This window comes from Diabrotica virgifera, chromosome 6, assembly GCF_917563875.1.
Source record: "Diabrotica virgifera virgifera chromosome 6, PGI_DIABVI_V3a".
Taxonomy (NCBI): Eukaryota; Metazoa; Arthropoda; class Insecta; order Coleoptera; family Chrysomelidae; genus Diabrotica; species Diabrotica virgifera.
This window is the reverse complement of record NC_065448.1, coordinates 81,983,984-82,002,598: the sequence shown is the minus strand read 5'-3', so window position 1 is coordinate 82,002,598 and position 18,615 is coordinate 81,983,984.

Genomic DNA, 18,615 nt, shown 5'->3' with positions numbered 1-18,615 from the left:
ACGGAGGAGTTATATTTGCGGTCGGAGGGACCGACGGAAAGACAGCCTAGGTCAAATATCTCACCGTTAGTACCATCCTTGGATTATATGCTTTCATGTGACACCTCATTTGTCATTCTACCTGGTATAATGATGGAGGAGTTATATTCGCGGTCGTAAAGACCGACGGACAGACCGCCAAGGTCAAATATCTCACCTTTAGTACCATCCTTGGATTATCAGCTTTCATTTGATACCTCATTTGTCATTCTAGCTGGTATATTGACGGAGGAGTTGTGGTTACAGACAGACGGACAGACGGACGTGGATAATACAAAGTTTTCACATTTTTTCAAAATTGGGTGAAAACAATAAAACATGATGCCAGACTGATTTCTTTATATTGTTATATTATCTTTATATTATTATATCAAATTGTCTATTTTTCGTTGTGAATAATATTGTATTCAACAGTGATGCCAAATTTCTGATGCCAAAATGATTGATAATGAAAGTGGGATATACGTTTTCATGTATATAACGGCAGCGACAAAACGGTAAAACACTGAACTAAATGTATATAATATTTTCACTGTACGATCATTTTGGACTCAAACATTTTATGGAATAAACTTATATAACTTAGTAAGAGGTAAACAAGGAAAGCTGATATATTAAAGTAACATCAAGGAATCAAATCTCTAACTACCGAGCTGATTAGACTTCTGGTAGCAAGTACAGGAATAAAGTTATTAAGGTAGTGTAAAGTGGCATCGATATACAGATGCCACTTTGCAAGACGATGCCAAATCGATGGTAAATGCATAATGTATCGATGCCAAATTGATAGTAGGATGTATATATATATATATATATATATATATATATATATATATATATATATATATATATATATATATAAAGTAGTTTGGTATTATTGACTGACAATATGTAGATACAAGTTTTTATTGAGGTTGCAGTCAGTGTAAGGGGCAGGATGAGAGAAACTCTTTGTTATAATCGAGCTTTCGCAAAATTTATTTGCTTCGTCAAGATTAGCTAAAATGAGTATATAATTATAAATACAATGAAATTAAAGATAAAAGAACATTGTATAAAAAAGCACAAAAACTTACAACGTGAGGTTAGTTCATTAATTTAACATTTCCATAAAACATAATTATATAAAAATATCCTTATTTTAATCGTTTCTAAATTTCAATGTTTTAATTTTTACAATTTCTAATGAAAAATTTTGATTTATTAATTTAGTTCTAAATTTGATTAATGCCAGAAAGACACTCAATTAATGTCAATAAGACATTAAATAGGTATCTGTTTATTTTATTTTAAGTTGTTAAAAACTAGTTTTTTGATTATTACTTACTAGCGCACTTTAAATTATGGAAGGTATAGATAGATATAAGTACATGTTTTGTTGATTATTGTTTTATTAATAAATTAAAGTGGCGTTAATTTTAAAAAATTTAATTTTTGAAATTTTGTCAGGGAATTTACTATTCTTTAATTAGAATATCATTTATCGTAAGATAAAATATAATTATAGATGTTACTTAGTTTATTTATGTCTGTTCTTTTATTTACACATTGATATTTATTTATGCACACCATTTCTAAAAACAACGGTATTAAAACATGAAAATAAACTAAATAAAAGAGAATTTTTAGAAATGGTGTGCATAAATAAATATCAATGTGTAAATAAAAGAACAGACATAAATAAACTAAGTAACATCTATAATTATATTTTATCTTACGATAAATGATATTCTAATTAAAGAATAGTAAATTCCCTGACAAAATTTCAAAAATTAAATTTTTTAAAATTAACGCCACTTTAATTTATTAATAAAACAATAATCAACAAAACATGTACTTATATCTATCTATACCTTCCATAATTTAAAGTGCGCTAGTAAGTAATAATCAAAAAACTAGTTTTTAACAACTTAAAATAAAATAAACAGATACCTATTTAATGTCTTATTGACATTAATTGAGTGTCTTTCTGGCATTAATCAAATTTAGAACTAAATTAATAAATCAAAATTTTTCATTAGAAATTGTAAAAATTAAAACATTGAAATTTAGAAACGATTAAAATAAGGATATTTTTATATAATTATGTTTTATGGAAATGTTAAATTAATGAACTAACCTCACGTTGTAAGTTTTTGTGCTTTTTTATACAATGTTCTTTTATCTTTAATTTCATTGTATTTATAATTATATACTCATTTTAGCTAATCTTGACGAAGCAAATAAATTTTGCGAAAGCTCGATTGTAACAAAGAGTTTCTCTCATCCTGCCCCTTACACTGACTGCAACCTCAATAAAAACTTGTATCTATATATATATATATATATATATATATATATATATATATATATATATATATATATATATATATATATATATATATATATATATATATATTATTTCGCATGACCGAATTGCTGAAACTTCAAACCACTATATATATATATATATATATATATATATATATATATATATATATATATATATATATATATTTTGATTTATTTTGATTTTATTTTGATTCTATTCAAAAAAAATTTCCCAGCCCGAAATGGTGGATGTGTGAATTATTCGTAAGGGGATTTTTCCACATTCTCTATTTCATTTGTTTGATTTCGTACGAGTGGTCGTTAAACCAGTACCTGTGGATCTTTTGATCACTGAGTGTGTTTCAAAGATCTACATCTTTTGTTTTTTCATAAACATTATCTTACTTACTCTAAAGTAATTAGGGAATTAAAACTTGAGACTGACATTTTCAGGTTGGGCATAGATTTACGCTCCTGCTATGTCTAGGACTCGGATGTTGTTTTTTGATTGGAATGTGTCTAAAGATATTCAACCTCTCATCTTTACCGACGAGCCCAGGGAGGTTGAAGAGGGCGAAACACATTTCTAAGAACTGGTGTTTGGGTCTTTGATTCTATTCAAAAAATTTTTCCCAGCCCGAAATGGTGGATGTGTGAATTATTCGTAAGGGGATTTTTCCACATTCTCTATTTCATTTGTTTGATTTCGTACGAGTGGTCGTTAAACCAGTACCTGTGGATCTTTTGATCACTGAGTGTGTTTCAAAGATCTACATCTTTTGTTTTTTCATAAACATTATCTTACTTACTCTAAAGTAATTAGGGAATTAAAACTTGAGACTGACATTTTCAGGTTGGGCGCAGATTTACGCTCCTGCTATGTCTAGGACTCGGATGTTGTTTTTTGATTGGAATGTGTCTAAAGATATTCAACCTCTCATCTTTACCGACGAGCCCAGGGAGGTTGAAGAGGGCGAAACACATTTCTAAGAACTGGTGTTTGGGTCTTTGATTCTATTCAAAAAATTTTTCCCAGCCCGAAATGGTGGATGTGTGAATTATTCGTAAGGGGATTTTTTCCACATTATCTATTTCATTTGTTATATATATATATATATATATATATATATATATATATATATATATATATATATATATATATATAATTACACACATTCTTCTTGTTATGTCAATAAATTTAGTTAAAACAATTTTTTTAACACCCTGTATAAATAATTATGTTAATGTTTATATTACTGAATAAAGAATTGAATTACCTTTCAAATCAGCTATCACACGACCTCTATTCTCATTTAAAAAAATTATAGATGACGTCATCACCCCCAGATGGGTGACGTCACTAGTATGACACATATGTCAAAAAGTCGCAATTTAAAAATAAAAATTGACCTGTTTCGGGATTTTTTTCCAAAATCGTCCATTCTTGAGAAAATTAATTTATTCCAACCTTTACGTGCTCACTGTATATATGTAAATAACTAAAATTTATAGGTATCTATATATAATACATTTTATTTACTAAGTATTTAAGAAATATTGAAGTACCAAAATGAATTTATTATTTTCAAGCTGCCGCAAACAAAATAAAAAAGTTATTTATGTATGTTCTTAAAAGTGTTTTAGTCCTTGTAGCTAGAAATTCTTCGCTTCATCTTAACAGCGTAGACACAAATGCATAACTGTACTGGAAACTATTAACAACTATTTTCATATTTTGCCCTTGTTACCTACCCCCTTCCCCTGTGCAGGTATATGCAGCGGTCAGAATGAGAATGAATGGCCATTTCCGGATTCCCGTTTCACCACTTGGTTGTGAGTTTTGGCACAGCCACCTAAAGCTTACCTGAATGTAATGTACTTAAAAATAAAATTGTTGTTTGTTTGTTGTTTATATGACTGCGGACACTAAATCCATTCGCCAATTCTACTATTTTTTATTTTATTAGTCATTTTTTCGTATATTATCCTAAAACTAATACTAATATAATAAACAATTCTACTAATAAATAATTATTTTTGTATTTTTTTTAATAATTTTTTATATATATTTTTTTTTATTTATTTTTTTTTTCAAATGATTTTTACAGTCCATAGTAAAATAGCTTTCGAATGAAGTAGAGGGCTAAAGAAGAATGTTGCAGTTTTTGCTGTGGAACTCTGAGAACATCATTTGGAAAAAATAAAATTATACGTAAAAATACTCATGGTATAAACTCAGATCAAAATGGTATATTAACATTACAATTAAAACGATTTAAAAAAAATGAATTAGGTAGTTCACTACATACCTAAACTTTATTAATTATTCTTAACGAAGTTGATAATCTATCTATAGGCTAACATTATTCTTCCTATAGGTACATACAGTATACTCTTTTTAAGATATTTTAAAAGTATATACAAGTATGTGTTAAGCATGTAATTTTGCATATACTTACGCATATACTAAGAATATTCGATTAAGGTATATTCTAAGAATAAACTTTTACGAATATTCGGAGATACTACGTACACGAATGTGCTCAGTATATTCTTTGAAGCATATGCAAAGAACATGAAATTTAGAATGTTTTTTATGGTACATGCTACGCTTGTACTACGCATATACTAAAAAGAATATACTTCAACGAATATTGGTAGGATATGCTTTGAACATGATGCGAATATCATTGTTATTTGGGTTCTAGGACCGAAGATATATACCCCCAAAAAATATGCCGTTTTGTACCTACCAAGTCCTATATCTGGCTTAAGGGTGGTCAAAAGTCACAAACTACACCGGTTCTGAATCGGTCCTGGCCCCCTTTTCAAACACAGAAAAAAAATACATACATACATATCCACAAACATTTTCCCTTTTTTAAATATAAATTGAGTCATATTTCTGAGCTCGGTAACTTTTGAATGGTATAACTGATTTTTAAAATTAGACATGCGTTGAAAAGGTAATTATTAGAAGCCGCAAAGGTCGGACTTCAATTTTTGAAGTTTTCGGGACTGGGGACGAGAACGAAAAACAGACCCTAAATAGGAAGGGCCGTAAATTCCACACCCTTGGACCAAAATGTATGGTTGACATATGAATGGGTGAGTCTTTTCATGAACTTTAAGATGGGAGTTGGCCCAATTTTCAATTCAGTCAGATTTAGAAAATTGAAAATTTCGTGTATATATAGTGCCGCGTGTAGGGGGGTGTGGGTGTGCGCCACTGGTGAGAACTTGGTGTTCTCTGATAATGAGAAATAAAAAATATAATAAGCACAGTTTATTTCAAAGCAGGAAGAGTAAGTGTATGGAACATTAGAAGAAAACGGCAGAACAATTGTCAATAAAGAAGAAGAAGAAAAAGGAAACGCGGTATCAACAACTACTGTTTTATATTATAAGAAACGAAGAAAAGCCAGAAGCAGGTGATTCTGACTCCGGTGAACCAGACATAATAAAGTGGAAGTAGAATTAGCTATTAAACAACTTAAAGGGGAATTTAAGGGCGGTAATATTATACCAAATATCAGCAGGAGTCATTCAACTGATTGACAAAAAAATGGACCATTTACAGAAGACGTTGCTCTGCAAGAATGATAATAAGCTTACGCCCGGTTTCATAATCAACTTAAGAGGATGGGTACGTATTTTCGGCTGCAATGCTATTCAAATGGGGATTCATTTTTTTCGAATCCTGAGAAAAGTATTTTTGAAAAATTTAAACGCAGAATGAAAGAGGGCTGAAAGTCCCTGAGAACTTATATAATGTTTATTTTAATAAGTTACCGGGGTGAAAAACTAAGAGAAAATTTAGTGTGATATTTAATTTAAAATATCTCATTCAAAATAAACTTTTTATTTATTCTAGGGACTTTCGGCCCTCGGCAATAATATAGTCTTTCATTCTGCGTTTAAATTTTTCAAAAATATTTATTGGTTTTTTCAGGATTCGAAAAAAATGAACACAATGCCCGTGGTAATATTTCCAAATCTATCTTTGTCATACAAAGCACTCAGTCGAATAGAATATTGTCAGCATACTGTCAGTCAGACAGTGACAATCAGTGACCATTTTAAAGATTTGACATGGCATCGGGAATATTTTGAGTTGTTGAATTAAATAATATTGATATACAGGGTGATTGATTAGTGTGAGGAAGCTCAGTAGATCTGTTACAGTAAAAATTACAAAAAAAAGTTATTGACAAAAATTGTAGGCAGCTTTAAACTCCACATTTTAAAATTAGTTACAATCTTACAGGGTCTTCCATAAGATGGTGGCAGACCAAACTTATGTTTTTTTAATGGAACACCCTGTATTTTATTTTAAATTTGAAATCTGATTCACTTCCACATCACAACAATGTAAAGTTTTATTATGTTATACCGGGTATTTAAAAAGTTATAACCAATATTACCTGAAAATCATATCAAATTTAACTCCCTGTATAATTAAAAAGGAGTATAGGAACATTGATCTATTGCAACCATAATTTTTCAATAATTGTTAAAAATTATAAAACATATTCGTTTTCATAATATTCGTTAAATCAAATACAGGGTAAGTCAAAATGCAAGTATATTATTTTCTTGGTAATTTTAAATAGAACACCCTGTATTTTATATCACTATCGAAAAGTACTAATATCGTACTTCAAATTTTATGAAGTACTCCCTATACCTAAAGTTATCAGTTTTCTAGATATTTTTATTTTTCCATCAAAGTATTAATTTAGTAGATATTTTAACGTTTACCAATAATTATTATTATTGTGAGTTGGCCATGATTGATTTGTCAGGAACTGACAGTTTGACATTATTGTTTATTAATTCAGTATTGGGATATACCGTAAATGAGCAACAATTATTATTTAGTAATTCAGTAATTAATTAAATTTAAAATAGCAATAATGAATTTTACTACTGATGAAATGGTAGATATGACCTGCATTTTGGGGGAATGCAATAAAAATTCATTACTATCAGCTAGCATTTATCAGGAACGGTTTCCAGATAGGCGGCAACCTAGACAAGATATATTTGAAAAATTGAAAGATCGATTTAACCGCACTGGTTCAGAGAATTATGAAAAACATAAACGAACAAAAACTAGTGTGACAGGAAAACGAAATTAGTGTGTTGATGGCAGTTACAGAAAACCCACACACAAGTATAAGGAGTATTTCCAATGAACAAGAACTTAGTTACTACTCTGTTCAAAACATTCTATCTAAAAACAAGATGCACCCTTATATTCAAAAGCATCAAGAATTAAATAATGATGATTTTCAGAAACGAATAGTATTTTGTGAATGGGCCTTAGAAAAAATTAATGAGCAGAGAGATTTTTTGATTATGTCCTATTGGGAGATGAAGCTACATTCCATCGAAACGGTTCTGTTAATAGGCATAACTTTCACTACTATTGGGGGAGGGGAGGGTATGTGTGGGGAGGTATCGTCGGTAACCATGTAATATGACCATATTTTTTTGAAGATAACTTAAATGTTGAGATTTATTTAGATTTTATCGTAAATCAGTTACCGATATTATTAGAAGAGGTTAACATATAACACTTAATATACATGAACAAATGTGGTTTCTACATGACGGTGCTCCTGCGCACCACAATGAATTAGTACGTGGTGAACTTAATGATCAGTTTGGTGAAAGATGGATCGGAAGGGATGGACCGGTAAGGCGGCCCTCAAGGTCACCAGATTTCAATAAAATCATTTGTTTGGGGTTACGTTAAGAACGAAGTATATAAAATACCTCCAACAACAAGGGATGATATGAAAAATAGAATCCGAATTGCATTTCAAAATATTTCTTTACAAATGCTTAGTAAAGTAAGCAAAGCAACTCTTTCAATGACCGCTTTCAAGTATGCATAGATATTTTGGGAGGTCATTTTGAACACCTTACTTAAGTAAGATAAGTTAAAATTACTAATTAATGTCAAACTATCAGTTTATGACAAATCAGTCATGGCCAACTCACAGGGCCGCCCAGAGCCAGGCCGGGCCAAGGGGATGAGACCCGGCCGCCCCCCCCAAACCCAGTTGAACGAAAATTCCCAAAAATCTGATAACTCATAAACTGGGATATGTAATAGTGAACACTCATGCTATTGACACAGGAAGGAAGAAAATTAAAACAGTTTTAACAATTAAACTTTGTTTTTAATTATTTACAATAGAACTGTTAGTTACAACATAACTTTTCTTGCTTTCATATCCGCAAAGTTTTGGATCACGTGGTCGAAATCAAGAGTTTTTGCAAGTTTCGACTATATGCTTAACAGTCCCAAATCAGATAATCGTTGTTGGCCCATAGTAGATCACAATTCTTAATTCGGCTCAAAACACTAAATGATCTCTCGGCCTGAGCAACGGATACTGGTAGGCAACAGAACATGCGAAGAGCAATGCACACATTGGGGAAAAGATTTGTCACATTAAGGGACACGAGCTTGTTCAAAAGTTTTGCTGGTTTCAGCGACGTATCTGAGATGTTTGATTTACTAACAGTTTTCAAGTAAATCATTTCATCAACTAGATCCCTGCTTACATCTGAATTGTACTCTTCGGCGAATCTTACACAACTTTCTGAGATCGTATTCTCGTCCATTTCGTTATACTTCCATAAAAATGAAAATTTCATTTCGATTTCTCTCAGTGCTGTGAACCTCGTTTTTAGGTTGGCCACCAAAACATCAATTATTGTGTAAAAAACTTCTGTTTTAAAGCGTTCTTCCGGGGATAAATTTAACATTACATCTTCTGTAGCTGTTTCATCGTGAAAAGTCTTCCTCTTTCTCGCACGGGAAGTGGAGAGTTCCGGTTCGATACTATAAGCATTTGCAACATGTTTGCATTCAGACAATATCTTGTCCCAGTTATTTCTTAAGGCACTTAAATCATCAATTAGGCTCTCTATATTACTACTCTCAACATCCAAAGTAGCGTCCATAGTTTGAAGTAGTTGACTTCTGTAGTTGATGGGTACCAACACTTTCACCCAAATTGACGCCATGAGGATGCACTTGCAGGTGTTAAGATATTCTAAAACCCCATTGATTGTGGCTCTCGTTTCAACAGTTACGTTAAGATTCAACAATGATGAGTGCAGTGAAGATCCTACTATCTCTTTCAGAAGCTCCCATCTTTTCGGGCTGAAACTGAATAAATTGTACAGATTCTGAACAACACCAAAGAAAGTCTGTGCTTCAGTACAACTCTCAGCAGCGCATACTCCACATAAGTTCAAACTGTGGCATCCACATGGTGAGTACACAGCCAGAGGGTTTGATTTTAAAATATGAGCCTGAACACCCTTATACTTGCCTCTCATATTACTGCCGTTCTCGAATCCCTGTCCTCTACAGTCATCTAAGGATATGTCATATTTTTTAAGAACTTCTTTGATTAGATTTGCGATGTCTTCTCCAGTTTTTTCATTGCAGTCGGAAAACTCCAAAAATCGTTCACGGATTTCATATTCTTTTACGTCTTCTTTGAAAATAATGTATCTAAATATAAAAGAGGTCTGTTCTACATGGCTTGAGTCTGGTGTAGCGTCAACCATAATAGAATAGTATTTAGATCGCTTGAGTTCGTCCACAATAACTTTCCTTACTAATCAGCACAACTTGCTATGAACTCGTTTTGAGTTCTCCAAGACAAATAATGCACTTGCATTCTCTTATTCGATTCTTGAGATTGCTTAACCTGATCTAGATGCTTCAATAAAATAGGGTCATAATGACCTAAAAGTTCTAGCACGCCCAAAAAATTGCCGTTGTTTGGATGACCCACCTTTTGAGTTTCTCCTCTAAAAGAGAGACCTCGCTCACTTAAAAATAAAGTTACGTGAAGGAGTCTGTGTAAGATCTGTTTCCAGGTAGTGATTTCATTCTGCAATTGTTTTTCAATGCTACCAAATATAGTACCTCCTTTGTTAAGATTTAATTCCAGATCTTTCCATTTTAAGTAACATTCTTTATGGCTAAGGCTGTTTTGGTGCTCAGGAATCTTTTCGTACAACTTTTTCCATTTATGTTCTTTTGGATACCCACTAACTGAGGCGAATTTGGATCGCACCACCTCTGTCTGAGTACAAAACAGCCGACAAGGAAAGCAAAACAAAGCCTGTTTCACTTTGCTCCAAACAAGCCAATCCCTTGGAACAACTTCATTATTGGGTAGTTTAAATTTAAGCAGAGATAAAGGAAATTGCCGTCTCGTTGAGTCTGCAGAAAACATGTTGGGATGAGCTTGTGGCCCCTTTGTGACAGCAGCTTCAACTTCTTTATTACTAAGTTGTAACAAACTCAAATTGTCTACATCAAAAACTTCTGGTTGGCTCAAAATGTTCGTAGACGCTGACACTGCCTCATCCTGTTCGTCACGTTCTTCTAACTGTAATGGAGTTAAAAACTCGTCACTACTAAGTGAGGATAGCTCACGACCAACATTTGAGCTGTTGGAGGGTGTTTGTGAATTTGAAGTGCCCGGCAAGATTAAGGGATCATTTTCAATGTTAGTTGCTTTCTCTTCATTTGACACATTTTTCGGCTGTGTAAAGAAAACAGACAGTTTCTGTTATACATTCTTTGCCTTCTCCTCTCTTTTATGTTTTTCTTTCCTCTTTACGGCCCCAGATTTGTGTCGGTATTCCATTTTAAATTCTAAAAAAAATAAAAACCTATGTAAGCTAATTGATTAAAAAAAAAACCGTTAGAGGATAGAGGATAGAGAGGCCCTATTTGTCCTTTTCCCACGGAAAAAAATTCATCCAAACCACATCTACAATTAATTTAATTACAAAAAACAAAGACCATTTGCACCTAAAAACTGTCTTTCGCCAACAGTTTCTATTGAAGCTATATCCAGTACAGTATGCTCAATATATATTTGTAATTAAATAAATTCATTACATAATCTTACTTGTGTTATAGCATTTAATAATTGGATAGAACATAAAATAAAATAACAGACATGTTAGGCAGATAATAAAGCACTTCGCGAAATTCACGAATAATCTCTGCCAGAATACAAGATTAGAACTAGGAGGCCCATTATAACTAAATATAGTTTTAAAGTTTTAGTTGTGAAAACATACCTTATTTTGTTATTCTCAATATCATCACATATAATCTTCAGAATCTTCTTAATTAATCACATAACAGCTACTAAAAACTGAAAGTAAACAACAGAATAACACCAAAGCTGTGTTCAACGTCCTATTTAAACTCGAACTGCCGAAAATTGCAATTGAAACCTGTGACGAAGGGGTTATATGGGAATGGTAGTGAGTCAGGACGTAAACTCGTAAACAAACAGACGTCGCGCCAAGGTCAGCGCTTCTGCGAATCGTGTGGCAGTGGCCGATAGAGCGAGCTTCCGATCAGGGGCTCCCACGCGCAATGTATTCCCGATAAATTTTTATTAATATTGTAACTTATGCAAAGAAATAATTTCTTGCATATTGCCTTTTACAAATGCATAATATCCCTTATAATAATTTCATAATTAAAACCGCAAGCAAATTCAATCTGTTGTAAAATATTTTAATAAAAGGAATTTTTTTAAATTTGCTAACGGCCGGTCCCGGGCCCCGGGGATTTTGCCCCCCCTCTGGTCGGGCCTGCCAACTCACAATGATTATTGGTAAACGTTAAAATATCTACCAAATTAATACTTTGATGGAAAAATAAAAATATTTAGAAAACTGATAACTTTAGGTATAGGGAGTACTTTATAAAATTTGAAGTACGATATTAGTACTTTTCGATAGTGATATAAAATACAGGGTGTTCTATTTAAAATTACCAAGAAAATAATGTACTTGCATTTTGACTTACCCCGTATTTGATTTAACGAATATTATGAAAACGAATATGTTTTATAATTTTTAACAATTATTAAAAAACTATGGTTGCAATAGATCAATGTTCCTATACTCCCTTTTAATTATACAGAGAGTTAAACTTGATACGATTTTCACGTAATATTGGTTATAACTTTTTAAATACCCAGTATAACATAATAAAACTTTACATTTTTGTGATGTGGAAGTGAAGCAGATTTCAAATTTAAAATAAAATACAGGGTGTTCCATTAAAAAAAACATAAGTTTGGTCTGCCACCATCTTATGGAACACCCTGTAAGATTGTAACTAATTTTATAATGTGGAGTTTAAAGCTGCCTACAATTTTTGTCAATAACTTTTTTTTGTAATTTTTACTATAACAGATCTACTGAGCTTCCTCACACTAATCAATCACCCTGTATAGTGTATTTGATAAATAATTGATTTAAGACGTGAAATTAATAAAAAGTTATTTATCTGCTCTATGTCATATTATGTATAAGTTTTTAGTTTGTGAAAATAATATTGATACATAGTGTATTTGATAAATAATTGATTTAAGACGTGAAATTAATAAAAAGTTATTTATCTGCTCTATGCCATATTATGTATAGTATTTTTACTACAAAAACGTTATTACGTAGGTCAAAATTTTTGACGTAAGAGAACTGTCAAAACATTAGAATGTGACTTTTCATTATTGCCGTGTTTATAATAAACATAGCAATAATGAAAAGTCACATTCTAATGTTTTGACAGTTCTCTTACGTCAAAAATTTTGACCTACGTAATAACGTTTTTGTAGTAAAAATACTATATAAGTTTTTAGTTTGTGAAAACTGTCATTATAGATAGCAGTGCGTGAAGGATTTAAAGTGTGCGTGAAGTAACAATGTATTTTAAATGAGATTTACTTTTTCGCACTGTTTGTAACTTTCGAGTTGTCATGGTAACAATCCTTAACTTTCGCGTTGTCATGGTGATGACAATATGAGCAATGAATTACAACAAAAGTTTTGACAGTTTTGTGGTTTGAAAGTAGTTAGAATTTTTAAATGTCAAAGTTCTAAAATTGTAGAATAGAAATGAATTCCAGTGACGAAGAGTTACGGTTTTTTTATTTGTTTATCGTAGATAAAATATTGTATGAAACTGTGCGTGAAGTACTTTTTGCGAACTTACGCGATTTATAGCACTCGCTCCGTTGTCGCTCGTGCTCTAAAAATCGCGTGCGTTCGCAAAAAGCATACTTCACGAACTGTTTCATAAATAACTATTATTGTGTATTATTTGTGGAAGATCCAAGCAGTGAATACATCAGGATAATATATTCTGTGATCCAAGTATTTTGTTGTTAAAGATGTTCAAAATTGTAACAATACAATTGTTCCATAGTAACAATATATTATTAAAAAATCACTTTAACACTTTTCCTCTTTTCTCGATTGAGTATTAGTTTTTGTTGTACATATAAATTATTACAATCACTGAATACATAGTTAGTGAAAAAATTATCACATTTATTAACTGAATTAATAATTTGCAATTATAAAAATAATAGTTATCCAAGAACATTCAAAAGCCATCTCTTTAAATTAATGATGACATTTTCAAGTAGAACATTCTAGTAATGTTTACATATCCATACGTACTTTGCCGTGTAAAGACAGAAAAAGTAGGGATACCCGTAAAATATTTACGAATTATGTACCGATGGCCTTAAAGTGAACATTAACTAAAATTCACTTTAAAGTTGACATTTGCCCATAGAAATTGCATTGTAAAGGTACCAACTTAAAGGACATCGCACACATCTTATGGAAAATATAATGTCATTCAAATTCAATAAAATTTATACGAATAGATTCGTTTTAAATTAACGGTCAAATCTTATCATTGCGCCAACTCTTAATTATGATTAATTACGGCGCAAATTGCAATTAAAGTTTATCGAAATCACATTTTTGGAGTCAGTAAAAGTGTCAGTTACAATCACTATTGCTCTGGGTACTATTCAAAAGAGCTTAATACCCCGCTGGGCCTAAGCGGATTAGTGAAACAAATCCGCTGATTTGTGGAGTACCGACAATTTGGGTATTTAAAATAATCTCTCTCTAACTTATGTACGTACCCATTTGATTTCAGATTTATTTATATCAATTTCTGCTCTTATTATTGAAAATATAGAGTTGCCGCAATGATAAGATTTGACCGTTAATTTAAAACGAATCTATTCGTATAAATTTGATTGAATTTGAGTGACATTATATTTTCCATAAGATGTGTGCGATGTCCTTTAAAGTCCGCTTTAAATTTATTATGTATTATGAAATCGAGCGTTAGTAAGCTACCTCTTAAACATATTCTTGAAAATAATTATAAATGAATTGTTAAGAACAAATTGCGCCTAACCAATTTGACTTTTTGAATGTGGTTGGAGCTGGAGAGGACCTGCTAAATATTAGTGATAAGAAAAATCTTAGAGTAAAAAAATGTAGGTTTTGCTATTATAAATATGCTAGTTTCATTTTGTTTCTCCGTAAGACAAAAATTAATTAAGATATGGCTGTTCAAAATTTGCATACACTCATGATTAGTGACCCATTGAAGCTTTCTCACTTATAACCCTTTCAAAAATAAACACTTTAAACCGGTGAGACTGACAGATCATATAAAAAAATAGATAGGTAAGTAAATTGTTTGTAAAGCGGTAGCGATTAATTTCATTTGGGGAGCTAAACACGGCGAGATTTTCATGATTTTTTACAAAAAAAAGAGAGGGCCAACTTTATTTTGAGCGTAACTCGCTTATTTTTAATGCTAAAACTTTTGTTAACAATTAAAATAAAGGTTTTTATAAACACTTTAAAAAAGTTTAAATGGGTTTTTCCCGAAAAGTGCTTAAATTTTCGATGATTTCACCTTGAAATATTCGATTTGGAATTAGACGAATAAGAACGCATATTTCATGAGCTACAACTTTTATTTAATTGATAGACTTTACAGATACACAATTTTTTTGGTTTTTTTATAAGTTACACTTTTTGAGTTATTTGCGAAAAACCGTCTGAAAACGTAGTTTTTTTGTCGAAAAATCAACATTTTCAATGGCAAATAACTCGAAAAGTATTGACTTACGTAAAAAACTCTATAGAACAAAAGTTGCTTAAAATCAGTCAATTTATCCATTTCCGGTCCTATCTTGAACGTATGCTTTTTCACCCCCGAGAAGGGGTGACTGTCACCCCCCAAGTAAAAGCAACCAACGGCACAATTTCAACTTTGAAGTGGAGGGTAAGTAGAACCTAAATCCAAATTTTCATGCAATTCGGAGTTGCCCCTGAAAATGACACGGTATCGCCGAATTTCCCGTTCTTTACTGGGCTACTTGGAACTTTACTTAGAATTACACAACTTTACATTTACACTTATTTGTTATTTGTTTTACATTTACTTTTGCAAGGCCATCGCTGATTGCCTTTGTAATGAAATGTTGAAGGGTTGGTATACAATTAACCCTTATAGTCCTTATTTAAATAATTACTACTTCATCTGCTACAACATACTTTATTTATAAGTCTTCGAAGTGTATTATAAACAATAACAGTACATCAGCCAAACCGTGTCGCAATTCTACGTACAATAATATAATTCATTCTCCCATGTTTTGTCGTCTATTTTATATTTTATTCTTAACTCAAAACAACACGTCTTATGGGTTCACTTACGGTCAATGTCACTTCACTAATACATATCTTATAAGGTTATTTAAAATTAACTTAAAACATATTATTCTATACAGATTGTCCTAATGATATTACATCTCCCTGTTTTAAAATGAGATATATATTCCTCATCGCCTTTTAGGAGATAGACGTTATATTACTCTATATAGTTAAGGTCCTATATCGGCCGCTATAAGACACTTAACAAAATCCTTTTATACACAAAAGTTCATATTGTCCCTATACTAAACTGATATTTTATAAAAACTACAAATAATTGTTTATAAGTAATTGTCACTAAATCACGTACTATTCCTTCGTGTCATTTAGTATTTTTTTTCGTTTACTAATTCACTTTCGTAAAACAATGAATAAAACTTATCCTAATTTTTAACCTAGTCTTTAGTCTTTTTAGTGTACTACACTAATTTACGTCATATAAGCAGTGAACAATTATATAATATTTTAAATATACCTAATAATATTTCCAAATTTAACTAAACTTAATATTACCTAAACTTCTTAGTAAAACTTTAAAGTTACTTTATTAATTCCTATTTCAGTCTTTTGATTAATTACTATTCGTCCCTTCTTTTATAATACTTAATAATAAAAAAATTAATGTCTCTTGCTAGAATAAATATTAATAAATGTTTCTCATCATATCAAGTTTAAAGAAAATTTCTTTCAAGGTTGTTATTTTTTCTAATACTAACACTAAGGTAACTAACACTGTAAGATATTGTCTATCCTTAATTCAAACACTTCCATTATTTTTCGCGAAAATTTAACCTGAATTCATTATCTAGGTATAATTAAAATTTAAGTCATTTATAATTTACGTTACTTTAGAGATTTCAAAAAAAATTCAAGCTTAATTCTTAATATAATTCAATGATTAGCTACTTATTTGATTAGTATCTTCTTAATTTTGCTTCTTTTCCTGCAATTTTTATGTGTCTTCTTTCATTTTTCCCACATATTTTAATAAAATACTTTTTTTCTCTCTCTCTCTTCTTCTTCTTGTCTGGTACTATAACTATATTTCTTCATTTTTCTCCACATAATAACACTTCTACAGTGTACATAATTCATCTTCATATACATATTTCATATAACAATCATTTGTCATTTAATCATCAATATATCATTTCATAATATAACATCATAATAATCACTTCCTTTATCTATCCCTCAATGCCTACGTTCGACTAGTCAAAGTGGCTTTACTCGAGAGGACCGTTCCAATTCTTCTACATATTCCATATAACAATCATAATACTCAATACTAGCCACGAAACCTCTGAATTTTACCTAAATTAAAGCGGGTATTCCTTCGTTGCATAGATCAAATTCTTTTACATATTTCACAACCTCAATCTCTTGCTTTGAATCCGTTGTTTAATCACGAATAATCATGAATAAAATAGGTACCCTTCAAAACACAGAGTGGGTCTCTAATAAGCTTTCAAGCTTCTATAAATCACTTAGTACCTTCCTAATTTGACAAGAGCAGTGGGTTTCTTATTGTCTCAAATTTCCTCATTATATTCAACTTATAATATTGTTAGTTCTTCTTTTTATCTATATAGTTTTTTTCCAAATTCCTTATCTCGACTCATCAGGTCGGTTCGTTAAAAATATATCTCTTGCTTATAGCAATGTTCAGGTTCATATCATACAAAATTTAACACAAAATCGATGAAAATGTATCTATATACTCAGTAAATATCAATAATAAAACAACTGGCTAATAAAAATTCAATAATAGTATACATATTAGACACAAATTCAATTCAAAATTCAAAAATAGCATATGCAAAAGTTCGATAAAAATATTCAAAATAAGTTCATGTCTCAAAATTCGATAGAAATTTTTGGAAAAAATTCGATATTCCATAAAATATTCAAAAATAACCGTACTAAAAATCGAAATGGGATAGAGATTTTTCAAATAAATTCAATAAAAATTCAATAATAGCATATATAATAAACTTCGATAAAAATATTCAATTCAAAAATTACTTCATGTTTCAAAATTCATAGATATTCGTAAAAAAATCGATACTTCATAAATTATTCAAAAATCAGCAAAGATAAATATTCAATGTTCAATAATAATATGTATAATATATAAAAACGAGGGAAGCATTTTAAATAAAGATAGACTAAATTTCTTACTTACATTTTAACACTTGTGTCTTTTTTCACTGGGTTTCTTGTCCGGTTCCTGGTCCATCTTCCATTTTCGCCGTCGGTGTTTCCGATTTGTTGTTACCATCTTACTGCTCACAAAAGCCTATTTCGCAAAGGTCGCCATGTAATGAAATGTTGAAGGGTTGGTATACAATTAACCCTTATAGTCCTTATTTAAATAATTACTACTTCATCTGCTACAACATACTTTATTTATAAGTCTTCGAAGTGTATTATAAACAATAACATTATATCAGCCAAACCATGTCGCAATTCTACGTACAATAATATAATTCATTCTCCCATGTTTTGTCGTCTATTTTATATTTTATTCTTAACTCAAAACAACACGTCTTATGGGTTCACTTACGGTCAATGTCACTTCACTAATACATATCTTATAAGGTTATTTAAAATTAACTTAAAACATATTATTCTATACAGATTGTCCTTGCCTACCCG